We start from the raw sequence: 22141 nt of genomic DNA, 5'->3' as shown, positions 1-22141 counted from the left end.
CATTTGTGTGTTTACCAAAGAAAGTGAATGCCAAAGAGTGCAGTGACTATCGAACCATAAGCTTAATGTCACATACCTTGCAAATTCTGTTGAAAATTATCCACGCCAGAATTCACACTAAACTGGAGCTGAATATTAGTGACACACAATATGGGTTCCGCAATGGTATGGGTACCAGAGAGGCACTATTCTCCTTTAACGTGCTGACGCAGAGATGTTTGGATGTTAACCGTCCTCTTTACGTCTGTTTTATAGACTACAATAAAGCGTTTGATAAAGTAAAACATGACCGACTCATGGAAATTTAAAAAAATAAAAACCTAGATGAAAGAGATTTAAGGCTAATAACAAACCTTTATTACAATCAGCGAGCAATAGTACGTATTGAAAAAGAGACATCTGAAGAAATGGAAATAAAGAGAGGAGTCAGGCAAGGCTGCATACTATCACCTCTATGATTTAACGCTTATTCTGAAGAGGTAATTCGAGAAACTCTGGAGGATGAAACAGTCGGCACAAGAGTAAATTGAGTCTTAGTTAACAATATCAGATATGCAGATGATACAGTAATAATAGCCGATAGTTTACAAGACCTGGAAAGACTCATAAGTAAAATAGTAATGTGTAGTAGGGAGTACGGACTCTCGCTCAATATCAAAAAGACGAAGTTTATGAAAATTTGTAAAAACAACCATAATACTAACGAAATCTTGACAGTAGAAGGCCAGCAGATCGAAAGAGTAAAAAAGTACACCTACCTAGGAACACTTATAACAGAAAATAATGACTACACTGCAGAAATCAAAGTCAGAATCGAAAAAGCACGTTCTAATTTTATGAAAATGAAAAAGGTCCTATGTGGCAAAGATTACATTAACTCTTAAAGTACGCCTAACAAAATGTTACGTATACAGTGTGGAGTGGACTCATGGACGTTAAATCTAGACACAATGAGACGACTTAACGCCTTTGAAATGTGGACCTATAGAAGAATTATGAGGGTTTCCTGGGTAGATACAGTTACGAACAATGAAGTACTGAGAAGAATAGGTAAAGAGAAGGAAGTTGAACTTAGAATTAAAGAAAGAAAGCTACAGTATCTCGGACATGTGATGCAGGGCGAGAAGTATGGCATCCTGCGATTCATAATGCAAGGAAAGATAGATGGCAGAAGAAGCATCGGAAGAAGACGAATTTCATGGTTCAAGAACCTGAGAGAATGGTTTGGATGCAGCTCAAAACAACTATTTAGAGCTACTGCCTCAAAAATTAAAATAGCTATGATGATTGCCAACCTCCATAGCGGAGATGGCACCTAAAGAAGAAGAAGGCTTCTAAGTAAAAGTTTTGCATTAATGTGAGAAGTTAAGCCTGTATTAAGCACAACTTTAATTACATATCACATCTTAATTTGTTTCATTAGGGGTTCAGGACCTTCCCAGCTGACGGCAACGTCCACGACAATTACCTGCTCATCCAGATGCGCGACAAGGTCAGGTATCTTCAGAGTCCCATCCGCGCATCTGATCCGCGGCTCAACCTCGCAAATACACCCTTTCCTCTCAACTGTCTTCCGTAAACACGTAACGAGCTGATCGTGTCTTTTAATGCGATGCCAGTGTGATGCGGGGCATTTTTGAAGTACATGACTTAGGCTCTCGTTACGTTCGCATCCCTTTCGGCACCGTCTTTCGTGAGGTGGATTTGAAGGGATGCCTCTCGTTGGTAGGAGATTTCCTCGCAGTTGAATAGCCTTCACGAAGTCTCTCCCCGACCAGTAGGGCGGTGGATTGCTTATCCAGGCTGAGCTTTCCGAGTGTGAAGAGCCCTGGCGAAGTCCGTTACCACTATAGCCGTCCTCAAACTTCTGACTCAATTCAATTCACGTGCGATGAATGCTGAATTGCCGGCTGATGTTGAAGTCCACTTAAGGATTTTCTCCCAGAGACGGGACATATACGGTAGACTGAGGGTTATGTACGACGTATCAGTAGCTGAGGATCTCAGTTTCGTCAGTCTCCGTCTCATAATAGCCGGGACGTGCATGGCCATAGCCATGACGCCCAGGCCACCCTCTTTTGTGGGAGCATAGTATCTGTATAATAATTCTTGGGGAAAGACAGGTTTTGGTTCTTTTGAATGTTAAGTAGTCAGATAACGGAGAATAAGGACATGTCTTTTTTTGACGAAGTCCACGTTTATTATGATTTTCCATTTGAATGTAAAAGTATATTCCTTTCACTGAAAATTCTTGCATTTGCTTTCACCGCATACACGTGGCTTCAAAGGTTATGATACTTTACATTTTAAGTTACAAAACAATTAAACAAGTATCTAATATTTGAATAATTCCCCATCTTGATCCAAATTAGTCATTATTCTGGCTTTACAACCCTGCGTGGGTCCTAGCCTCCTCAAGAATTTCTCTCCAGTCGTCCCTATCCTTGTTCTGGGTCTTTCTCTTCTTCTCTAACCAATGGGTCTATAAAGGAGCGTTTTTCTATCTGGGTCATTTTGTTCCATCCGCATTACATGTCCTATCCACCTCAGACGTCCTATCTTAATATCAGGTTCCTGGTATATTCTATAAAGTTCGAAGTTGTAAAGATAGTGCAAACACTCTTGACCATGGAGCTGCGCGAAAGCGGAGTCAAAATTCACGTTCAAGATTCTATTGTAAACCAAATTTCGTCTACTACGCCGTGGTTAGGAGTGTTTACACTATTCTACCGTCTTCTCCAGACTCCATTGTCATTCACTGCTCCATACATTCGCCTCCGTACTTTTCCTTCGAAACATCCTAACAAGTTTTCATTGTTTTTTGTTAGAGTCCAGGTCTCTGAACCATATGTTAGGACTGGTTATTGTTTTGTAGAGTTTTATTTTTGTATTTCTCGATATCCTACTATCCGTTCTGCATTATGATGCCATACGTACGATGAAAAATATTTTATACGCTGGATTTAGAAGCGTAATTCTTCTGAGATTAGAGCCTTCAAAGATATCTCCTTTTCTGTGTATGGTGCAAAAGTATTCCAATATTCCAATCATTGGGGACGGATATCTGTGTCCATATTTCTTTTATAAGCTGGATCCAAATTAGTATTAATTGATATTTCATATTATTTAATACTAACCTACTTTTAAATTTATCTTTCTATTATATAAAAGTCTAAATAATTATTCTCATCACATTACTTCTGAAACTTGCGCACTTTGCAATTATAGACTTAAATGTAGTTTGGCATGCACTGATGGATTTTTCTTAAATTTTTTACATAATCCGAGTCAACGGTGCTGAGTTCGAATATGATTTATTTTTCGCCGGAAAGTTACTCCCAGAGACATCGATGATTAAAGTCGAAAAGATAGCAAACAATGACTAATTTTAGAACTAGTTTTAAATCCACATTTGTGTAAAAAGTTAATTTATGTGTAATTTGATGATTACGAATCTTTAAGAACTTTCGTGTTCCAGGTGTTGGGTACCAAGATATCGACAATTAAAGTTTATAGGTCACAAAAAAGTATGAGCATAGAGGTACAAGCGGGCGAAGCAAGCGAGTTTAGCTGAATAGGTGAAGTTTTTTACGGTTGGTTTAGGTTAGGTTTGTCTAACCGATAATAGTGAGGCAGTAGAAATACCAACTTACAAGAGGCTCTTGGTATGCGTCGACAGAAGCAGTTTGCTGCGAATAGCATGCTTCTACAGGAATGTGTCAGCTACCGCTGTCACATGTGACAGGAAAAGTCAGAGTCAACACGTGATGTGGCGGAGTGGACGAAGTCCCGAACCTTCGAAGCTGGGTGGACTGTGACATAGACAATTATTATCTGACTCAAATGCTCACAGAAGATGGCTACTTCCGTAGTTATCTTTTCAGATTTAAAAGGCACAGTCCAATTATTGCTTTTACTGTGGTTTTTCTGATACTGTGACATACACGATATTGGAGTGTAAGCGTTGGGAGGATGAAAGATAGAGGTTTGAAAGAGAGTAACTGCAGAATGTTTGATTCCGTGAGAGAAATGGTGGAGCAAATGGTAAGGGATGAGTGTTGGTGGACTCGAATCCACAAATTTATCACGGATCTGCTCTCTTCAAAAGAGCGAGAGGAGAGGGAACTCGCAACATAATTCTGAAACAAACGAGTAGCACTTCGGTGGGGTTGAACTGTCGCAGGCCGAAAGAGGAGAGAATGATAGACAGACGACACGAGAGAGACAACACGAGTTGGTTATATCATTATATTTCCCAGAATTTTTAAAAATATTCTTTTTTGAGGAGAACGGTTTCGGGAGTGAAAATCGAAACGTCAAATTTAAGTTAGTTAAAAATGTAATTTTAATTACAATTAATTGTGGCTTAATCCCATATAAAAATAATATATAATTATCTACCAAAAACGCACTTAAAAATAGAATTTTTTTAAAAATAATTTTATTATCGGCCTGAAAACTCACATTTCATAGTAATCAAAATGTAATTATATTTATTATAAACCCAAAACTATTTCTTAACCACGGCAATGCGATATCCAAATATTTAAACTGGACAAATTAAAATAGACCTTACAATATAACCACAATATCCTTCCGCCGGTGATAAGAGCCCTTTAGCGAGTATCACTCTGACGTGCTTCGACATTTTCAACGATTAAATATTCTAATATTCATTTCCTGTGTTGACCGCGGAAATAAAAGTCAACATTTTCTTCGCCACCATCGTTTTCGAAAACGTCTAAAAAACGTCTAAACGGGTGCCATCCCCCTAAAGGCGCAAAGTAAAACTAAACGAAGTGTTTGTTGATGTTTTTCTGTGACGCGTACTGTGAGTGTTTATCTCATGAGACGGGATGTCCTGTAAATGGTCCCGAATGATAAACAATCAGACGATAACTAATTTGTGTTTTGGTATTATTGTTTTTATTATAGACGACGGAGTTACCCGGAATCCTTGGTATGTATGCGTTAAATGTCATCATATGTTTGTCTAACTGATATGAAAAGATAAGTCGATACAGAAAGAGAAAAAGCATGCAATATGATCATGATTTTCGTACAGAAATGGTTTTGTGACTTTATGATGAAGATATTCACTATAATAATAAATTTAGCAATCCAGATTTAAATATAACAGTAACTTTTAACAGTAACGAGACAAAGTATTATATTTATATTCTTTTTTCAAATAAATATAAATAAAAGTAATACGTGGATTAAATTGAGTTCCGATGCTCTAAATCTGGACACTAACTTCAGATTGTTTTCCGTCAGTCTGTCATTTTTTATTGCAAGTTGTTTTCATTGGCAAGACACTAGTTAGCTGGTCGTTGTACATAATAAGGGGCATCGAAATGGAAAACTGATGTGTTTTAAAGCACAACCTACATAATATTTAAAATTAAAAAAATTATTCACTATTTATTTTTTTGACTTGCTCAATTACCAAAGGAGTAAGCATAGATCTTAATTAATTAACAATAAGTACGAAACCTACAAGAATTTTTAAAAATAAATGTGGGGGGAAAGATATGATTGGTAGTATCACTGCACAATTCAAAATAGGTTTAGGTTAGGTTAGTACTCTTTTGTCATATTCCAACTAAACTCATGTACTATTTGTTTTTTTCTCTTTACGTTTTCTCTTTTAAAGACCCAAAGAGCCATGAAAAGGCAAATACTGAACATCAGGCTATCAGACAAGAAAAGAAATACTTGGATCCGCAACAAAACAAAAGTGACCGATGTATTAACGCAGATAGCAAAACTTAAGTGGAAGTTCGCTGGACATACCATAATACAGAAAGATGACAGATGGAATAAGATGATTATACACTGGAGACCATATAGTTACAAACGAAAAAGAGGAAAGCCACAAATGAAATGGTCAGATGAGTTGAAGAAACACGCAGGCCCGAAGTGGATACAAACTGCCTACAATAGAGAGACGGGGAAGAAGGAAGAGGAGGCCTATGTCCAAAATTGGACAGCAAGGGCTGTATAGATAGATAGATTTTTTCTCTTTAATTATTAAGAACTCATTAACTGTGGAAACCCTTTGAAGACCTAGGACATAGTTTGCTTTTGTTAGGAGGCTTATGACACTATGTTTCAATAAAAACTTGTTTCCATTAATTTTTTTTAGTTCGATCAGTTACTAAATATGTCATATTTTTTAGTTTGATTTACTATGTTTATGATAACATTTAAGATATTGGTCAATGATAATTTGAAGATCATTTCTGGTTGTTCGATTTAAACGATATTGTCTCATATGACTACTTGTGCAATACTTATGCATCTTAATTTACTTTCATTAAAACATTTGATGTTTGTTTTAAAAACTATTTTAGATGTAATTATTTTAAAGTTTATTTTAATTCTATTAATTAATTATTATGTAATAAACTAAAAACGAGATCATACTTCTATTCGCATGTTTGGTTGAATATAAGAAATATGAAACAACTAAATTAGGAAATTAAAGTCTATAAAAAGGAGAACAAATATTAATATAACATTTATAAAACATATTTATAAAACCAAATTTACTATTCTTCAGAACATTCAATAATATATGTACATTTTAAAGAGTAACTAAAAAAAATAACGTAAATGGTTTGACCAAGACCAGTGACTACACAGATTCTTTTAGCAATTTTTAAGAATTTCCATAAAATATAGTAAAACTACAGAGAAGCAACTTTCGGAACGATATTGAATATATATATATATATATATATATATATATATATATATATATATATATATATATATATATATATATATATATATATATATATATATATATATATATATATATATATATATCGAGAAAAGGAGTACGACCGTTAATCCATATAAATTAAGGAACACTCGAAGAGTGGTGGGCTTTTCGGTCAAAGTGGAGAAAGAAGTGCGTTACCTCAAAAGGATATGTAGCAGTCAAAGATATAAAATGTGTAAATAAGCTTACGACAATGGACATTATAAAATTACGTTGTATAAACAATTAACTGAAACTAAATACAGTTTACAAATTAACTCAAACTTAGCACAGCAAAAGACCATGTGGTAATTGTACATGTATATAAAAAATATGTAAAAAACTTAAGTAAAAAACATTAATTTGCAGAGAACTAAAAAAATCATAGGATGAACTTCCAACAGTATATTATTAGTTAAATTTAATCTTAACTTTAGGTAACGTTATTAAATTGATTAAGATTCAATTATGGTGATATTTAAATGAAATATATTGAGGTTACCACTCTTAAGCTTCTTAGTTGCTGCCGGTTAAATGGGGGCAACAAATAGAAACTACACCAACCAACGAGAAAAGACAGTGGTCTTGAGGTCAAAATATGAACAGCAAGGCGTATTTAAATAGTCTACGTTGTGGCTGAATAGCCAGCCAACAGGTGAAGATTCATTCAATTTCCAACAGTCCAAGGTTCATAACATTTGGAACTAAGACTAATAAAGATTCTATTCCAAAACGGTCTTTTGCTGTGCTAAGTTTGAGTTAATTTTTGTAAACTGTATTTAGTTCCAATTAATTGTTTATACAACGTAATCTTATAATATCCATTGTCGTAAGCTTTACATATTTAATATCATTGACTGCTACATATCTTTTTGAGGTAACACACTTATAATAACTTTTCTATGGATGTTTGGTTTTTCATATTGTTCTTTTTAGATGAACTGATGATGCTTTCTGTTTAGAAAGCGAAACGTCTTCAATGAATAGATGAAGTAGCCACCTTCTTTGTCTTTTTTTCTCCACTTTTACCGAACAACCCACCACTCGTCGAGTGTTCGACAACAGTACAAAGAGACCGGTCTGCTTACTTAAAGACATGGTTCAGGTCGAGGCAGAATTACAACAACTTGAGGTGAGCGCTTTGTCGCTTTTAGTGCTTTGAGAAACCGAACGGTCACGGTAGTTTCCCTTGGAAATCATCTGCAGGAAGTGAGAAATGTAAACGTAAGTGACTGGACAGTTAGGAAGCGACTTCATGCTGTTAATTTTTCTTCTCGAACTAGAATAATTGGACCGCCGCTTTCCCGTGAACACCGAATTGCCAGATTGAATTTTGCACAGGACTGGGGTCGAGTATTGTTTTCTGATGAATCGAGATTCTCCCTCATAGGATGAGACAAACGTGTACGAGTGTGGCGACGTTCAGACCAGAGATGTGCTCAAGCATGTGTTACCGAGCGACTGTGTGTAAGTACCTGATACACGTTCTAGAAGACCATGCTTTACCATTAATGGCTATTCTTGGAGGCGACGCAACAGTTATGTATGATAATGCACGGCCCCACTCGGATAGTTACTAAGTATCTTGACGAGGTTTAAATCAAACGATTTGTTTGGCCTGCTCGCGTCCTGATATTAATCCCATAGAATATGTTTGGGAGGAGGTGAAGAGACGTTTACGGAGTCATGTGCCGGTCCTCAGAACTTGAAGAGAGCTTCGCAACATATTGGTGCAGAAATAGAACAATTTTCTGAAGAATGTAATCTAAAATCTGATCCAAAGCATGTCCCGTCGTTTGCAAGCAGTAATCGCTGCGGGAAAGAACTACTTTTCAATATTTAATATATCAAAGGATATCTGTTTATTTTCATTACTGTTAATAAACTTTGAAGGACAAAAACATTGTTTTCTTTAAGTAATCCGTTAGTAAACTATGTTACAACCGAAAATAGCTAAAAAAGAATAATAATTTCTAAAACAAATTCAAAATTAGGGGGTTATCCTAGTTTTATATTCGGTAGTGTTAAAAAACATGATAGTTTAAATTACATTACAAAGAAAGATATTATAGAAAAGTAACTATTTAGGTGGGTTTAATAGCAATTATTCTTATCTGTGTATCCGAGTCTCTTCTTCTTCTTCAGGTACCATTTCCGCTACGGAGGTTGGCAATCATCATAGCTATTTTAATTTTTGAGGCAGTAGCTCTAAAAAGTTGTTTTGAGCTGCATCCAAACCATTCTCTCAGGTTCTTGAGCCATGAAATTCGTCTTCTTCCGATGCTTCTTCTGCCATATATCTTTCCTTGCATTATGAGTCCCAGGATGCCATACTTCTCGCCCTTCATCACATGTCCGAGATACTGTAGCTTTCTTTCTTTAATTGTTATCAGAGTTTACTAATAATTAATTTGTGAGGATTGAGAAACTGGAGGATTCTTAAAAAAGCCTTCTATAACATGCCTTTTACATGATTCTTGTTATTAAAAAAATTGAACTTTTAATTATGAGATATAAGACACAAATATATTTTTTCCATTCGTTTCAAATAGGGGGACATACGTGCACTGAAAAGTAGTCATCACATAATATTCGCACATATCTTAAAACAGTTCACCGGAAAAGTGAGATACCAACGATAAATCTATTGGTTGTTAGAAACACATTTTATCATATTTATGCAATTAATTTTTTGGTGTTTAGTAAATATCGTTCAACTCACTTCATTTATGTATATAAAAATTCTTTTATATGAATATTACTTGAAAAGAACTCGTCGCAATGTGCCTGTTCTCGCTGCTTAGTTGCAGAATGTGCCCTCGAGTGCACCTATAAATAAAATAATATTTAATAGTAGTTGTTGAGTGTATAGCATGGAAGTAGACGCTAATAAACATAAGCGTAAATAATTCGCTCTACTGTCAAGCAGGCCATGGGAAAAATTTAAACGCAGGTGCACTATTTGAATTGCAAATTATTTGACTACTACAACACACGTATGCGACGACGCGACGCGTAAAGATACTCTTCTCTCATTCGAGCTTCGTTTCTTTAATCATTTATTCGATTTTCTTGTAGAATACTACAAGAGTAAAGAAGAATTTGGCTTCTATTGTTTTTTTTTTAAATTATTTCCTAGTATTAAAATCTGGACAGTAAGATGAAGGAGTAGTTTTGTATTAACGTAATTCTGTGAGGTTTTTGTAGGATTCATAATAAATCTAGAAATTACGTTGAAATTAAAAGCTATATATAAGATTAATAATCCATTGTTCTACTTAAGTAAAATCCAATAATTTGAACTAAATTGGCTAAAGTTTGAACAGCTAATAAGAACAGCTGCAGTTTGCAATTGTAGTAGTTAATCTTCATTGATAAAAGAACACTTTAAGAAAAAGAAGAAAATCCAATACATACTTGCTAATACATATACCATTTAATCACAAATATTTCCGCATTTGATATAAATTCCCACAATTAACTTGGATGTGTCCTTCTACCTCCATTCTTCTTAATAGGCAATGTGATGTTCAATCTTCGGTTTAACTAAACTTTTTTTACGTTGCCCAATACTTATTTTTTTTTCTTCTTTGCCGATAGAATAGTTGTGCTAAAACTACGAACAACTTCTAAATAGCAGCAAACGATATCAAGTCGTATTAAGAAATCGAAAGGTTTTATAATAAAATAGGTGAAATAATGTTATTGGCAAAGAGAGGTAAGGTAACAATAATCATTGGAGGCTCTGTGCCAAAATTGGATGGTGTTAAAGAAGACAACATAGGGACACGTAATCTCAGAACAAAGAAGCAACAGGGGAGAGACTCATACAGTTTTGTGTATAGAATATCCTTTTATCGGCATTTTTTAAACAACATCCCAGAACGTTATATACGTGGAAGTCACATGCACGCAGAAATGAAAGAAGCGTCAGGAATCAAATTGACTTTCTATTCAACCCTAAATAAGTATTTGACTTCATTCTATTCAACCCGAAATAAGTATATAAAATCCATAAAAACCTACCCTGGTGCAGACATTTATAGCGACCACAATTCAGTTGTAATGGAAAAGTTTACTGAAAGTCGAAATAGAAAAAGTGGCAAGAACTCAGTAAGAAATGAAGACATTGAACAAAGAAGTAACACTGTAAAAACCAAAGCAACTAAGATCTAAGAAGAAGTCATCACATTCACCAAAAATGACGAATAAATGAGGAATAAAGAATGGATAACACAAGAAATTATGGACCTAACTAATGAGAGACGAAGGCACAAAACAAACCCAACTGAATTTAAGAAGTTCAATAAAATAATTAGGAAAACGTGTAAAGAAGAAGAACAGTCAAAAAATGTCCGGAAATCTAACATCGTCAGGAAAAATACGATACCTTTAACTTGCACAAGAAAGTAAAAGAAATGTCAGGTAGATAGAGAAAAATACTTCTCCTTCTTCTTCATACGTTAGACCTTAAGGCTTGTTGTTTTCCGTCTGCCAGCTATCTCTCCATCTTTTAGGGGGTCTGCCTTGAGGTCTTTTACCTTCTGGTTTTCCATCTCTTTTGACAAGTCTCTCTCTTCCCATTCTGTTAATGTGTTGGTTCCATTCTCGTCTTCTTTGGCGTCCCCATCTGACGATAGCATGTACTTTACACGTGTCTCTGATTTGTGTATTAGGGATTCTGTCTCTTAAAGTTTTATCTGCTATCGCCCTCATTGTTTTCATCTCTGTTGTTCTTAAGATTTTCTTTGTAATTGTTGTCTCTGCCCTTGTTTTCATAGCATAGGTTAATAACGGTCGTATACAAGTCTTGTTTATGCGTGTTGTTCCCTCTATCCTCATGTTCTTATTTCTACACAATAACGAGGGACTTTGTTCTTAGTGTTGATATTTTCAGGTTAAACTTTTCTGAGTTAGCTTCCAAAGCGTGAACCATTCGTTGTAGGTCATCTTTATTATTTGATATTATTACTGCGTCATCTGCGTAGCATAGAATCTTTATGGCTATGTTGCCCATTTTTATCCTGTTCCGGACTTTTTTACTTCTTCTACTAGTTTGTCCATTATCAAACAATAACGGTCTCAAGCTATCACCCTATCTTATATCTGATTGAATGTTGACTTCTTTCGTTAGTTCGGTTCCTATTTTTATTATTGTTTTGTGATCAGAGTTAATATGTTTATTATCTGTGTTATAGTGGCTGTTATAGTCTCTGTGTAAGAGTTCCATCACATCTTGTAGTCTAATACAATCGAAGGCTTTAGTAAGGTCGATAAAACACATGAATGCATTTAACACAGGTGTATTAAATTCTACTACTTTCTCTTCTATTTGTCTTATTATGAATATGGTATCGACGGTACATATGTTACACCGAAACCCTTGTTTTTCGTCGCATTTTTGATACTTCTCAATTATTTTCAGCAACTATCTTAGTCAATAATTTCAAACTGTTGTCAGTATGGTAATTTTAAAAAATATTTTCTGTTAATGCTCTTCCTCCACATTTTAGTGGTTCATTCGTAATCGTATCCGGACCTGGGGCTTGTCAGTTTTGTAATCTTCCTATATTATTTATCACCTCTTCTTCCGTTATTGTTACCAGCTGGTTTTTGCCTCTCCATCTTCTTCGTCGATCTCTCGATCTTCGTTCTTGTAAATCTATTCTATGTACTTTTTCCATCGTTTTCCTTATATACTGTATATGTTTTTATACTCGTTAATAGCTTTTTTCTTTCCCTTCGCCATCTTCCACACTTTTCGTTGTGCACCGTATAAATCACGTTCCATTTCTTTTGTGAATTTAGACCATTATTCCCTCTTTGGATTTCTTATTTGCGAGTTGACATGTGGTTACATAGTGCTGGTAATTTGTGAGTGTCTTATTACTTTGATAGTGGATATACGCTTTTCATTTTTCATAGGCTTAAGTTTTAATTTCATTGGAAATTTAATTTCGTACAGAAAAAGACAATAATCAATACTAATAAAATAATTATAAAGAGGACAAACTTACAAGATGGCAAGAATACATTCAGAAACTATTCTCCACTGTTATAGAGTATGTGTACAAACAAATAACTGGAGAAAGTCAAAACACAAACAAACAAAAATAACCACGGAGAAGTTGTTTATGCAGTAAAAACAAAATAAAAACGGAAAAACTACCTGTGCTGACAAAATCAACGCCGTAATAGTTAAATTGATTGCAGAAAACGAAAGAAAAGTCTTGACAACATTTCTACTCAATAAGATATATGACTTATTAAAATAGCATTAGACTGGTTAAAATGAACATTCGTAACACTACCAAAAAAGCTAATTAGTTAACGAATAATAAGTCATCTGTCTAATATCCTTAAAACTTTTCTTAGATCATCCATACAGAAATTTATAGGACATTCTAATATACCTATGACAGATAACAGGCATTTCTGATTTAGAAATGGATTGGGTACGCAAGAAGTTCTTTTTTCCTTAAACGTACTCACACAACGATGCAGAGACATTAATGTATACGCAGGTTTTATAGACTATCGAAAGTAGCCTGATTGTGTTAACCATCAAAAGATGATCGAAGTTCTAAGTTCAACCGTGATTGACGAACACAACTTATCACAGAACTGGTAACAAACAAGTGTACCAAACAAACATCATGAAAGATATAAGGATTAGACGAGAACTGAGACAGATACCTATGTGTCCTTGATTGTTGATTCACCCCTGTTTAATCTGTACTTAGAATCTATATTTAGGGAAGCATTGGGGAGGGCCAAGGTGGAATCAAGATCAACTGAACTACAATAAATAACATCAAGTACACGAACGACACCGTCCTACTAGCAAACAACATACTGAACTATTTTTATAAGTCTAATTTATTAACTTTATTTATTTTAAAAATGTTTTAACACTTAGTTTATTAAAGCCTTTATTTAATTTATATAAAGTCTTACAATAATTTATTTACACTATTTACACGATTCTAATTTATGTACTACATTTCCGCGTTAAAATTCAAACTCGATGCAACTATTCAGACTAACCTGTTTTCAAATAAGAATGTCCTATATATATATATATATATATATATATATATATATATATATATATATATATATATATATATATATATATATATAATAGCCCTTATTCTGGAGTCCCCTTCGGATGGTGACCTGTGCTGACCCTCCTCGAATAAGATAGAACGCCAGACAGGTTTTTTAGCGAGAACCTACTAGAAAATACTTGTTAGAATAATAAAATGTTGACAGGTTAAATATGAATCATATTTATCGTAACAATACCATAGTTAATATTATTTTATATTCGATTAAATCACAATTGATTGTAATGAGAATTCTGTTTTACATTTGTTTTGATGTTTCGATTTATAAAAAAAAACTTTAAAATAAAAATTATCAATAATTAAACCTGTAAAAGTTTACAAATTGACGATGGCTGGTAACACAATTCGACAGTTGACTTACTTGGCCTTGATCTTGTAAATGATTAGCCACATTTTGAGTGAAAATCTGTGAAAACTGTCAAATTGGTGTTACCACCACTACTTGATACTTGATAATTTTTATTTTAAAGGTTTTTAAAACGATTTCGTAATAGAAATCGAAACGTCGAAACAAATGTAAAATGTATTGCTCATTACAATCAATTGTAGTTTAATACCATACAAAATAATATTTAACTTAAACAACATTTTCAGAACCTCCTTAAACATTCTAGAGCTACAAAATATAAATAATTCCGTAGTATGACAAGAACATTTATTGGCAATGAATATTTGCCCTCTTCACTTCCTCAGCAAAGTTGTTATCGGTAACCTGTAGCACAAATATATTAATAAATTAAATTAAAATGTTACAAATACTAATGATAATGAAATTAAAAAGCACAGTGCGCGTGGCTACGTGGCCTCTAGCGCTGTTGATGTATAATTAAATTAAGAATTAAAACATTTTTTATATACATTTCACCAGAAAAGCGTCTAAATGCAAACCTGTTCGCGGCTAATATAATAGTGGAAGCAACGTTGCTGCTAAATATAATTTTCTCATAATTTTTTTCGATCCTTTATTGTGTTCTCATGAATATTCGGACAGGAAACATCAACCTAATAACATAAAACATCACTTCACGAGTTTCGAGGAACATCTTTTTTACGATAATTAATAAATGTCTGTCACAAATAAAAAAATATAGTGATATTCGTTTAAAAAAGTGACCCGACTTGTTATTATTTCAACTAAATTCTCACGTATAACGAGCTATTGTTTTGGAATACGAAGGAGTCTCTAAGGCCATTGAAAAAAATAAAAAAATATGTAAATTCGAATAAATTTAAAAATAGTGTATGAAAAATATTTTACAATTACATTTACATATAATATTTATATACACGAGATGATCATACGAGTATTGTTTTTGCTATCAAAAAGTATACTAAAAGTATGTCAAAATATTTATTTTTACAAGTACAAAAAGGAAGTGTTTACGTACAAGGTCAAGTGCAGTTAATACTTTTTGCATGAGTTGCGAAGAATATTTTTTGTTAGTTTCTTAATTTGTTAATATATAACAAAAATGTGCTACTAGCAACAATATCATTAGCAATTCCCAGATAGACGCCAAATAAGAAGAGAAGCTTTTCAAAGTTTACTATTTTTTATAGAATAGTTTCAACAGACTGGACACGTAAATTACGAGAAATCTTATCGAACAAAAAATATTGTAAATGAAGAAAATTAATTAAACGTAATCCTTAATATCACTGAGAATTCGAATATTAGTGCGAGGAAAATTGCACATTCTTTTGAAATTAGTGATCGTATTGTAGGAAGGAATAAAAAACAAGATGCTCAGTTGCACCAAGACCCTAATAAGGATAACTATTGTTACGATAAATATATGATTCATATTTAACTGCAAACATTATATTTCTAATTCTATTCCATTCAAGTCTTTTCTAGATCATACACTAGCCGGCAGAAACCCCAGGTAATACCTGACGGGTCTACTACGATTCGAAGTTTGCAGAAGCAGGTCAAATGAAAGCCAGTCCGGGTGACCTTCTCGTCTGTTCGAAGGGAATCGCCGGAATTCTAGTCTAACGGTTGTTTAGTATAAATATAGAGGAACCATTTATTTAAGTTACAGTTAGTTTTGAATATGAAGTCCAGTTTTTAGTCCGAAATAAATATTGTAAATAAATGATATAAATTAAAGTAGTTGTGTTGTAGTTCTTAGTGAAAAGTGTAAAACTGTAATAAATATATAAAGATTCTAATAAACTTGTAAGTGTTATAAATGTAAATAGAACCTTTGATAATAAATAAAAACAATAAATTAGATTTAATAAAAATATTACACTATAATAAAACAGTAGAATTTTTTCGGTGGGCGCAGTAACAAATTCAGAATAATGCATGTTGATTGGAATACGTTTTTAATTTGGAGATGAATCTACTTTTCACAAAAATGGTATTGTAAACAGACATAATTTTCACCATTAGATACTCAACTAGATAATTATGCCATAGGACCCTACTTTTTCGATGATTACGTAAACGAAACAACGTATCTACATATTTTGGACAAAGAATTGTCGAAATTATTTTAAGTAGTATCGTTTAATTGTGAAGATACCTGTCAAACATTAAAAATATATATTTAGAAAATCTACAAAAAAAATCTTCATAAAAAAGTATGCAATAATTACCGCAAAATTTCTGTCACCGGTACCAGTAGTAGACTTCTCGAGAAAAAAATAATATCTGGACAGGTAGGATGAAATGAAAATCTGTAGAGGAGTTAGACAAGGATGCGTTTTAACACCAATTTTGTGTAACTTATATTTTGAAGAAATTTTCAAAAAAAAAACGCTCAATAATATCTAATCGAGAGTTTAACGGAAAGTTAATAATTAATTTACGATATGCAGATGACGCTGTGATCATTGCTACGAGTTTCATTGCGTAAGTATGAATAGGGCTCATCGGGGACTTGCAAACTCTACAAAAAACGAAATATATGCTAATTACAAAAAGACCACAAAAATTACACCACATATTGACAATAAATGGTAACGTGACAGAACAAGTAGAAAAATATTAGTATTTGGGAACTTTTATCAATGAAACCAATAATCATACTGCAGGAATAAACAGGCGAATAGAGATTACCAGATCAGCATTTACACGATTAAAACTACTTCTAACGTGCAGAAATCTTAATTTGGAAATCATAGTTCCATTCCATGTTATATATTTTCAGTATACTTCAGTATACAGGAACTGAGACTTATACATTGAAAAAGACATCGAGGCTTTTGAACTCTAGTTATATCGCAGAGTATTAAAAATATCATGACCTGATAGAATTACAAATAAAGAAGCCCTGGAGAAGGTTGGTAAAAAAAGGAACTAATCAATACTATACAAACCTGAAAACTGGAATACCTAGGTCACGTGATAAGGGGACCAAAATATGAAATTTTGAGACATAATGCAGCGATAGATACAATTAAGATCTGTTGGTCGAAGACAGAATTCTTGGTGGAAGAATCTACGTGATTTGTATCAATGCAGATTGATTAATTTATTTAAAATTCAAAAATAAAAATAGCCATTATGTTTGCCAACCTCCGTAGGGAGAAGGCACTCTAAAAATAAAGAGAGCATGTTTTTTCTTTTTTCCAGTAAAATGTATTTCGAAGCAAAAGCAAATGTTCTAATGAAACACAATCGAACATTAAAAATACTTAACATCGAAAGCCCTTTTTTAACACAATCCGTGACCTAATCGAACCTTTAACTTCGACTCATTTCCTCTGAATCAAAGCGTTCACGCGTCGAGACATTCAAGGGGCGATTAGGAAGAATGACGAAACGGTACCCGAAGGGTTTCCCTCGGCGCCGATGGCATATTAACAAGATGGTCCCATTGTCAAGATTAATTTCGGAAATTAATTAACGTTGGAAGTCAAAGAGTCGGCATTAGTGGCTGATAATGTGACCAAAGGAATCAGTCGAGCGACGCTATGTAAACAGAGACCAAGTGCAATTTCTTTTTTACGCTTAGACCTTTGAGGAAAGGATTGATAGCGAACTTCCTAATTGTCACGTTTCCTTGTACAGTATTTGTTTTTGAGTTGTGTCAAGTGAGTATTTAATCGATAAATGTACCTAGAGCAGTATGTGAAGTGAATGCTACAAAAGAGTTGAAGAAGAAAATGGCATTATTATTCGTTATTGTTTTATGCTAATATCGTTCGTAAATCTTTAATACTTTGTTCATCATAATGATTTTACGACGGCGGTTAATACGTAAGCGAGCTTATTCAACTTGTTAAGCTTTAGATTCTAGCAATGGAATGGACATCCCTAATTTTTTGTCACAGTTTTTATTTTCTATGTGGAAATTTTATTTATATGACCCACTATCAAATATAGTTTTATGTGTAATTCATTCATTTTTTAGCGAGTGTTAATTAAAAAACAATCAACAATTAACTGTTCTCAAAAAAGAGAAGAGTAAAATGATTTAGAGGTTGTTCTGCAATGTTAATTTCAGACTTAATCGACAATGGACGGATATACAAAGGATTTAATAGGAACGAATTAAAAACAATGCTCTATTTCAAGGTAGAATAACTATTTGAACATACTACCTGCGAGACAACCATTCTATTATCGAAGAGATTATTTTTTACCCTCGTGATGCAATGCCAATTCAAATGTAAAATGTGACTATCTACATTTAATTTGGGTATTGGCTACACAGAGAAAACGGACATAACATGATAAATTATAAAAGAAATTCTCTATTACCATTACCTCTATTAATGTTGTGAAATTTGTTAAATCTATTAGGACATTTAATTTTAGACTAACAATCTACCAGTAATAAATATGACGACTTTTCATTTTCCGAAATAGGTAATTGTCAGTCTATCAAGATTATCATTACTTCTATATATACAGGGTGCGCCAAACCTCCGGTTTCTTTTATTACATCTAAATTATGGAGTGTATAAAAATGGAATGAACAAAATTTGTTTTTTTAAAGGACCTCCCTGTATATTGACGCATTTTTGCATATATTTTTTAAAAATATGAAGAGTTTGTATAAGTTTTTATAGATCTAAAGTTGATCTAAACGAAATATTTTGCCTACCACATAGGGTATAATTATAGGAGGTTTGAAAACTGGGGACAGAAACTACTAGGGGTGGAGATAGGGCAAGCAAAATAAACGAAACTGTGCGGACGGCACTCAGGGTTTGTTTGGAGAGCTGGGTCGTGGATAAGTTGAATGGCAAGGGGGTTGAATTGGGGCAACTACAAAAAAATGAAACAAAAGGGGTTCTTACATAAATCTCTTGGAACAAACGGACAAAAAAACAACAGGGAGGACCTCTAGCAATTTAGAATGGACGCCGCTTCGAGGTGCCGAATTCTAACGATTGCAACAACTATTTGTAACTATTGAAATAATTATTAAAAATACAAAAATGGTTAGGAGACTTTTCTAAAATAAAAAGACAAAATGGTTCAGAGAAATAAATTTAACATTTATTGTGTCTCACCACAAACAGTGACAAATACAGATCATACATAAAGACTATATTAATAGTCACAAAAGTAAATATAAAAATAACAAAGAAAAACTTACATGTGTCCTATTCGTTTACAAATGGGAATTGCTACATAACTTACAAATGTTACTGGGCTATAAACTGTGGCAAATAAAAAATTATTACAAGTAAGGAATTATCTTAAAAAAAACTATTCATAAAGATCAACCTTTTCTAAAAACAAAACAAGCTAATGTCACAAAAATATGAATCTAGCTGTCATATGTCAACATTGAATTTAACAGAGAACAATTAGAATGACAGCATAGCCACACCCCAAGATTTACAATATTAATTATTAAAACCTTTATTTTTATTATTTAAATTATGGAAGCAATTATTATTTTAATGTTTATTTATTTTTTTGAAAGTTTAAAACAAAAATATTACCTTGTTTTCACAAAAAACAATGCACTAACACTTCTGGTGTTAAACTGGAATCATTTTGGAATTTCTGCTATGCATGAACAAAAAGGACTGCTTCAAATGGTCTGGAACGTTGATCAGCCGAGGACAAACATAGGTGATGTAGAAACAAATCAGCGGCACATTTTTACAAAACTGGAACCATTGCACGTAACGAACACGTACTGCACAAATAACTCCAAAGAACAATACAAAGTTGACGAACAATTTGGACCCACACTGTAGGCCACTGCCTCTGACAGCGACCCAAACGGGAGTGCTCTAATAATCTTTTAAATTCATTCGCTTAACTTAGCATAAACAAAATATATAAACTGGAATATTTATTTAAAACGCAGAATATCCTAAAAGCGGTTTCGATCAAAGAAAATACCAAGGTAAAACGCATCTGTAAAATATAAACAAACTCTAAAAATGTTTATATCTACTCGGCGACGCTAAGAAGAATTTGAACGAATTCGGTGTTTTAATAGGTACGAATGGAACAGAGAAACATGGAAAACATTCTTCGTTATTTTAATACATATATGAGGGGATTTCAATTTGATACATATGAGCGGATTTCAAAATATATATCAAGGAAAATGCAAATGCTACAAAGTCAACAATTTTCGAAATATTTACACTTTTATTGAGAAAAATGCTTATATTTATAGGGATGTAGATTAGGCTTTCAAGGTAATAAAAATATAAAGATATGTCAAAATTTTTCTAGTGTATTTTTATTTTTAAATAATTTAACATTTTAACATCAATATACATTCTGATCACTATTTTCAAATACACAATTTTCGCATTTTCTTAAATAGAACACCATGTATTGCATTTTGTAGGAAATATTACAACCTTTCTTTTGGTATGATGTTCTACATACCTTGAATGATTCGTTTTGTATATATTTAAAAAAGGACTATTGAAAGAACTAAAAAAAGAACTTTAAAAGAACTAACTATAACTTTTATGTTTTTGCGGATTTTCTATTAAATTTTTTTTTTGCAAAAATAATAATATGATTTTAGAACCATACATTAAAATATCCAAGATAAAAATGTAGATATGCTAGTACAACTAGTTAATTCTCATAACTCATTATGTTACATAATAATATTTATCATGCTAATAAATGTAATCTATATATATATATATATATATATATATATATATATATATATATAAATTAATTATTAAATTAAATAAACAACCAATTTTAAAATCTACCCTAGTAATTTTTTTACCTTTGCAACTTTTCTGTACTAAATTTAATTCCGTCTTTAATTAACTGACCGCTTGTTAGTTTTAAACCTTGTTAAATAAACTAACTCTGTATGCCTGTATTGACAGGTTATTTTTTATTATTCGTTCACTAATTGATTCCCAAGTTGTTATGTATCTTTTAAATATTATGTGTATGATGAGATACGCGTTGTTGTGCTCTCAATGGAACATGGAAAGAAACAATGTCCAACCTCATGTGGCGATTAAGATGTCATTACGATGTCTTTGCTTAATTTTTTGTTAAGCGTCTTATCACTTATACCAAGAATGGAGACGCCATAATCTTTCATTTATTTCCCAACTATATATCGGGTGGGCCACCGAAAATATAATCATTCTCAAATTTAAACCCTCAAAACGGGGATGATTTTTGTCTCTAAATGTGTGATATATCATTATAAGAGTAATTTATTTATATGTTCAACGGCATCTCAAATTTTTACGTTGGATGATCATTTCTCGAGAAATTAATTCTTAATTCCTAATACTTTTATGACTTGATGAATAAATAAAATTCTACTTAGAACGTCAGTCGAAAAAAAGGTATAGAAAAAATTCAGGCTGAACATGAATATACTAGGCGAATATCCTTTATAATAATATATTTTTATTTAGTAATGGCAACATTTTTCTTATGAAGTATCTTTAATAAAATTTTAGTTGTTTGGCTTAGTACAACTTATTAGTATATGCTGATTCGTTTAACATAAGTCCATTTCCAACTCGATAAGGTTATTTAACTGCTGAAAAGAGATACTACAGTTGCTATAAATTATTGCAATCCCTTGTACAGTTATGTAAGCATACTTGCAATATACTCATATAAATCAAATATACTTAATATTTAGTTCATATTAGTATAATGTCACCTTTTTGCGGTCACTGAGCAAAAAATTCCACAATTTTATTCCATAAGTGGTTTCCACACTGTATATTGCCAATGATCAACTGATAATCCAAAATTCTGAAGGTGTGCTACAAAGCGTTATCTACAAACTTAGTTTTTAAAATTAATAAG

At 32.9% G+C, this 22141-nt stretch overlaps 1 protein-coding gene across 2 annotated transcripts in view; it reads left to right on the top strand.

Annotated features, from left to right (window-relative positions):
* The window catches only part of pnt (ETS transcription factor pointed), a 667160-nt gene that overhangs the window by 222728 nt on the left and 422291 nt on the right, over positions 1-22141 (top strand). The window contains exon 1 of one of the 2 annotated variants that reach the window (XM_072531994.1): positions 4714-4960. The exons of the other annotated variant lie outside the window; for it this stretch is intronic. The gene's annotated coding sequence lies outside the window, so the exon portion shown is untranslated. Of the gene's footprint in view, positions 1-4713; positions 4961-22141 lie in introns of those variants that run through there. 2 annotated transcript variants of the gene reach the window in all.

The sequence above is a fragment of the Diabrotica undecimpunctata genome, chromosome 5, assembly GCF_040954645.1.
Source record: "Diabrotica undecimpunctata isolate CICGRU chromosome 5, icDiaUnde3, whole genome shotgun sequence".
NCBI lineage: Eukaryota > Metazoa > Arthropoda > Insecta > Coleoptera > Chrysomelidae > Diabrotica > Diabrotica undecimpunctata.
Note: the sequence above shows the minus strand (reverse complement) of the source record. Positions and strands in the feature narration are given on the sequence as shown.